This window comes from Varanus komodoensis, unplaced genomic scaffold (assembly GCF_004798865.1).
Source record: "Varanus komodoensis strain SLA01 unplaced genomic scaffold, ASM479886v1 scaffold12, whole genome shotgun sequence".
NCBI classification, from domain to species: Eukaryota; Metazoa; Chordata; class Lepidosauria; order Squamata; family Varanidae; genus Varanus; species Varanus komodoensis.
In genome coordinates, this window is record NW_025335349.1 from 5991751 (window position 1) to 5999020 (window position 7270).

A 7270-nucleotide genomic window follows, 5' to 3' on the forward strand; every position below is an offset into this window, starting at 1 on the left:
GAGAATTAAAACCTTGGTTAGTGGGAAGCCAGAGCAAGAGTGGGAATATTAATGTCCTAATTACAAGAGAAGAATTTAATAAGCTCAGTGAAGCCTAACTGCAGCAGATCGGTCCTTGAGAAGAGAATAAAAAGTGGCTGGGGTAACCTGAGATATTTCTCTCTGTCTCTCTCTGTCTTTCAGGGTTGCTTTTTTAAAAGAAAGAGAGAAATCATTTGTAGCAATGGAGGCATTTCTATTATACACTGTTATTCTTAAAGAGAAAATGGGGTCTTAGAGGGACAGGCTGAGAGTCAGAAGACAGGGAGAATAATCAGGCTGGAGCCTCTGCTGTATTGACATGAATGCACAGCCTGCTCACAGGAGCTGCTCTGAGAGCGCAGGATGCATGCTCAAGCCAAGCAAGTCTAGTAAGTTGCTGCTCAGCTCAAGCAAGTAACTTGCTTGCCTCACAGCGGGTTCAGTGGGAGAAAGGTGGGCCATACATGAAATTAAAGTAGGGAAGGGGTTGCACTGGCTATTGATGTTGGTATTCTGCTCGTGTTGGTTATGCTGAGCTCGTAATTAAGCTTTCGAATTCGCCTTTGATGGCTTGAAAAGGCAGTGGGCAAATTTAGGGTGAATAGGACTAGCGATGGCTCCTGGTCCATTGGCCACAGGCTACCTCTTGTCCCAGAGGCAGGGCGCTCATGTGCACCAGACGGCCAGAAGGAAATGCTGAGTTGCTGGATATTATCCTTCCTCCTTGCATATGTTAGAAGACACCGCATGTAACATGAATAGTAGCTTCTGAGTCTTTTCAAACAGCAGCTGCTCAAGGACACCAACTTTTCACTCACCTTTTCTTGCATGCAAGTAGCATGGCACTTTCTTAACCCACCAAAAATGGTGAGGCTTAACTTGGTAGAACACCTAAAGAGCCTTTGTCAAACTGTTATTAAGCTTTCTGCCTTTCCCCCAGACGTTGGATTGCTTCTCACTCCATTGCCACCCATTATGGCTGATCATCAGGGACAATAATAGCTGCTCTCCAACATCTGGGAAACCATAGTTGGGAAAGGCTATTCTAGGATCTGTCTGCAGAAAGCTAACCATCTTTGGATATAATATGTATCCTCCCACCCTGAGCAGAATTTGTGTTTCTTTCTGATAAACTGAGGGTTTTAATCAATGTCGTTAGCTGCTATGAATAGAACGGCCCAATGAAAGCAGAGCTCTGTATTTGCAACGAAATTAAATGATTTAACTCCAAAATAAAATAAATTTGTGTAAAAATCATCTTGGACATACAGTAGTCTATACATGTATATTTCCTAATTCATTTTCCAAGGCAAATTTACAGTCTTTAAGGAAATTGAAGACCTTTAGATTTGCAGTGAAAGATGGACAATTTGATTTAGCCTATTTATCTATCCATGTATCTACTGTTATGGCAATCACACTCAGACTCCTTGCACACCATATCTGATCATAACCAGGGTGTTCAGCTCTGGAAACAGAAGAGGAAGAGGTGGTTGATCTCTCTGAGCTTTTGTACAGCTTCTTAACCAATGATACTTATGTACTGGGCTTTGGTAGCTTGATGTCCAAGAATAGGAAATGCAGGCTGCATCCTCCTGCCCGGAGGGAGGTTAGAAGATCCAGTGTTTCTTGTTGCAAGAAACAGCTATATACTGATCATGTGTTTGTGTATGTGTGTCTTTATTTTTGAACAATTCATGCTGCTCTAAAACCTAGCTCTGCTTCCTCACCTGCCACTCTGGTCAATTTGAATGCTTTAGATAAGAAATATTATAAAAACACCACCTCCCATCTTCTTGCCTCTGTATTCAACCCTGAAAAAGCTGTTCCTGTCATCTTGAAGTAGTGGAAATTATGCAAAGCAATTCTTCCTTCAGATGGCTGCAATTCACTTCAACCAATCTCCATTTAAAAAGAAAAGATAACCCTTTGTCAGAGCAATACCCGGCACTCACTTGGATGGCTTCTGAGAAGCCAAAGGATGGTGTGGATTCCCACTCACAAGGTTGTAGAGACAGCTATGTGACCTTGTGAGAATCTGAGTGTGGATTCTTCTACCACCCACAGCCACCATCAAAACCACTGTGGAGACTTCTCTGGCATAGCAGCTCCGAAGAGAACGGAGTAGGAAGAGGGGCATTCCCATGAATGGGGTGGTGGGGGAGATGGGAAGGTGTCTATAGGTTTCTCCACCACCCATCAGAGCCAATTGAAAGTAGATTTGCTAATTGTCAAACAACTGGAGGAACTGTAGACTGTAAAAGCCTCCATTCTCCTCCTGCCCTCCCTCGCTCTCGTTGGCAAAGGCCTGGATATGGGCAGGGCTCTGAAGCACATAGTCCCTAGGCTGACCTCCACAGCTTCTGCTTTCACACATCTGTTCTGGGCTTCTGCTATATCATTGCAGCAAGGGACTCCCTGTAGGAGCACCACTCCCATTTCTCCAAGACTCTGAACAGCTAACATTTCAGATGATGCGTGAAGGCCTCTCATGCCGTTCTGTCTCTCAAGCTAGGTAAATATATTGCCTTGCCAGAATGCATGCAGAAAAGCACTGAAAAGACCCCATGTAAATCACCCGAAGCTCCTTGGAAGAAGGGCAGATTCTTAGAAAAATATAAAGAAAGTAACAAGATTGCCAGACTAGTTAGTTAGTTTTAGTAGGATCATGAGATCTACCAAACAAAGTCAGGAAGAAAATAGTGCCTTTTACAGACAGATCCTGGGTTTAGAAAGGGTTCCATTCCTGACAATGTCTTTAAGTCAAATTTGCATGCAAGTCAGATCATATGAGTGAGCCAAATGTTTGTCTTAATATATGTATATATTTTACCTTCCTATGCATGTAAAGCACTTAAGAAGCACTTCCATATTCACTAAAACATCTTAATACAGCGAGAGAGAGAGAGGATCTGTATGTAGGCATGTAGGTATACAGTATTGTAAAAAAAATAAAAATAAAAGAAACAGTTCTTAAAACAGTTTAGAACATTCTTTAGGTAACATTAACTGATGATGGTGGAGATGCACCTGATCCTGGAGATTCAGAGTTTGATTGTGCAGTGTGTGTGTGTGTGTGGGGGGGGTAACCACTGGACACATGCGCTTTCTTGAAGTAGGCCTCAAGGGTTGTTTGTATCACCATTTTCTTTCTTTCATCATAAATGGCCTTGTAGTAGGTAAGGGCCTCAGTAACAGCATAGTAAACTTTTGTGAACCTGTCCAAATTAGGATCTTTTCCACTTTAGTACCCATTATGATTGGTTACAAGGGCAAATACTAAAGCGGAACCATGAGGAAGTATGTGCCCCACACATGCCCCAAAATACATGGCTTGGGTATGCTCAAGCAGATGCCATGGAATGAATATTGTATCTCTAGGGAACTACGTGACCACTGAGAGATGTGTTGTCAAATGCATTGCAATTCCCTAAAGATAGCTATGACTATATCTAGAAAAAAAGCTGTGAATATCTCGAGAGAATCTCTATCTCTAGAAAAAGCCATGAAGATCTCTAGGGAACTATGCAGCCACTGATGTCGATGTGTCACCATATGTGTTATGCAGTTCCCTAGAGATAGTTGCAGCTTTTTTCTAGAGAGATTCATACAGCAGTCTGTGCCTTCATAGGTGGTTCATATCCTGGATGTTCATAACCTGGGGACTACCTGGACTTGCTTCCCATCATAAGCCATATTAGGAAGACCCATGTATAGAAGTAGATCCCAAACTACCATCTGCCCCCTACCCCATCTAAGTAGAATCACCATTCAGTATTGCTTGGTGCGCACACACACACACGTATTAAACGTGTTAAAGTTAAACATGTATGTTTAACTTTAGGTAGCCCGTGCTTTTATAATTGTCTTAAGTTTTTGACAGAACTATTAAAATAGGAAAAAGTAGAGACGGCTTTTATAATCCCCATCCTTAGCCTACTGAAAAAAGAAAGTATTAAAAGGTAGGCTGAAGAAGCAGCCAGGTGCAGCAAGAAAGAAATAAAAAATGAGAGAATAGAAAAAGGGAAAAAGAAAAAAGCAAGCAAGCAAATTGGTTCAGTGGTAAAATGGATGCAACCCATCCTAGGTACATAAGAGTTTTATTTTGAATTTATTATGCTGTTTCCAATTAAAGTATGCGACATATTTTCAACATAAAAACATTTCTAGAAAGCTACTGCAGCAAAAGCAGTTTAAATTACTATAAGGAAACAGAAAGCCAGTCAGTAATAGCAGCCACTACCAATAATCCACTGCAAGCCTCAAAGAATAGAAAGGTTTTAACCTTTTGCCTGATCAAACAGCTGAATGATAAAAGAAGTTAACCTTAAGAACAGCTCCATGAAGGGTCTTCAGCTGCTCAGCAGAAGGAAGCCTGTGGGCGGGGAAAGTGTCAGGCGCCTGGCATGTGAGGAGAGGGCGGGCAGGGGCACTGGCTCTGTTCCCGTGTGCGCTACAGCCAGTGCAGAGGGTTCAAGCTGCACCTGGAGACCCAAACAGCACAGTGATGGGAAGCGCGGCCTTTGCATGCAGTGCGCTGAGGACCAGGGCCCACACCTCCCTCCGTTTGCCCGCCCCATTGGACCATTTCAGCATTGCTCAGGTCTGGGCCAGCGAAGCACCCTGCCTGCTTTGTTCTATAAATACACCAGGAGAGCAGCACGGATACAAGGCAATGACGACAGTCACACACGGATGCTAGTTTGTCTAATTAAGCTCAAAGGCAGGGATAATAATTTTGGTGGTAAACGCCACATAGCTTGCATCTATCTCCTCACTCTTTACCTGATTTCTTTTTTAAAATTTCCTTTGTCCCCTTCTTGTCTAGCCGCTCTGTTTATCAGGCACTATTACCTAAACAAACTGCAGGGTACTTAGGATTCAGTTCACTGGGTAGCAATTAACCAAGCTTGATGTCAGACATCAACTTTTACCTCCAAGCCCTGCTTTGATATATGTATCAACAAGTCCAGGAGACTGAAGTTCAATTTCAGATTCATGATTGAACCAATGGGGGTGAAACTCTTCTATTTATAAACTTTTCCAATTTAAAAAACAGACAAAAAGTTCCTATTAGTGTTGAAATGTATGGATCTTGTCGAAAGCAAGTTAACCTCACCCTTCAAGCACTGTGTTAATGATTTAATGCATTATTAAGTTTCAGATTTTATTTCAAACACACAGAGAGTTCATACCGTTAAATTTCCATTTAATGATGTGAATCTTTTCCATCTGTGGTGACAACCAGCTTGTTTCCAGGCCTGGGTCAAAGTATTTATTTATTTATTTGCATGTATATACCACCCTAGTAGCCCAGAGGGCTCTCTGGGTGCTTTACAAACATTAAAACATACCAATACTAAACAAATAAATAAATTGGCTATACCACGACAGTATAAAATAACATAGTTAAAATGAATTAAATAAATAAATATAGCATTAAAATTAACTCATTTTAAAATATTGGTTAAATAAAAAGGTCTTGACCTGGCGCCGAAAAGCATATAATGATGGTGCCAGGCGGACCTCCCTAGGGAGCGCATTCCATAGTCAGGGCACCACTGCAGAGAAGGCCCTCCTCCAAGTACTCTGTCTTCTGACCTCTTTCAAAGAGGTTCCCGGAGGAGGGCCTCTTATGCCGATCTTAGGGAACAGGAGGACATATAGGGAAAATGGCATTCCTTTAGGTATCCTGGTCCCAAGCCATTTAGGGCTTTATAGGTAATAACCAGCACCATGAATTGAGCCCAGACTTCAATAGGAAGCCAATGGAGCTGATAGAAGACTGGAGCTATGTGAGAATAATGACCAGTCCCCGACAGCATCCTAGCAGCTCTATTTTGTACCATCTGAAGTATCTGGACCGTCTTCAAGGGTAGCCCCACATAGAGTGTGTTACAGTAGTCCAAATGAGAGATAACCAGTGCATGTGTCACTGTTGCCAGGCAGTTCTCCTCCAGGTAAGGATGCAGCTGATAGATCAGCTGGAGCTGAAGGAAAGCACTCCTCGTCACCACTGTCACCTGGGCTTCCAGGGACAGTTCCGGGTTGAGAAGCACTCCTAAGCTGCGGACCCTGTCCTTTAGAGGGAGTGCAACCCCATCCAGGGCAGGGCCCAAGTCACTTACCCGGAAACTTGAATCACCTACCAACAGGACCTCCATCTTATCTGGATTGAGCTTCAGTTTATTGGCCCTCATCCAGCCCATTACCTCAGCCAGGCACCAGTTCAGGACAGCCACTGCCTCACCTGGATTGGTGGAAAAGGAGAGATGGAACTGGGTGTCATCAGCATACTGATGACCTCTCTCAGCGGTTTCATGTAGATCAGGGGTCTCAAACTCAACTTACCCAGGGGCCACTGGAAGTAGAGTCTGGGTGAGGCTGGGCCGCATCAAGTATTCCACCACCACGGTGGGGGTGGGCTGCTCATCCTGTGGCCGGCACTTTGAAGGCCGCAGGGCCTCTCCCCCGTGCCCTGCCCGTCCTGGCAATTGGCCCGCGGGCCGCGAGTGATGTAGATATTAAATAGCAAGGGGGACAAAATGGAGTCCTGCGGTACTTCAAGGCAGAGTTGCCATTGCGCAGAGCCAAAGTCCCCCAGCACCATCTTCTGGAATTGGCCGGCAAGGTAGCAGCAGAACCACTGCCAAGCAGTGCCTCCTGCTCCCAATCCCGCCAGCCGATCCAGAAGGATACCATGGTCGATGGTATCAAAAGTCGCTGAGAGGTCCAGGAGAACCAACAGGAACGCACTCCCCCTGTCCCTCTCCCTGCACAGGTCATCATACAGGGTGACCAAGGCAGATTCAGTACCGTAACCGGGTCTGAAACCGGACTGAAATGGGTCCAGATAATCAGTTTCATCCAAGAGTGCCTGGAGTTGTCCCACCACCACCCACTCCAACACCTTGCCCAGAAACAGGATGTTGGCCACCAGTCTATAATTGGCGGCCATCTCTGGATCCAGGGATGCCTTCTTTAGGACAGGCCTGATCACTGCCTCCTTTAAAGAAGTGGGGACCTGGCCCTCCCTCAGTGAGGTGTTAATAACTTCCTGGATCCAGGAAGCAATCCCATTTTTGGCTTTGGTAAGTAACCATGAAGGGCAAGGGTCAAGTAAGCAGGTGGTTGGACGTACTTGTCCAAGCACCTTGTCCACATCATCAGGCCTCATTAACTGAAATTCATCCAATAAAACTGGATCAGACGGAGTTCTGGACACCTCCCCTAGATGAACTGTATCAAC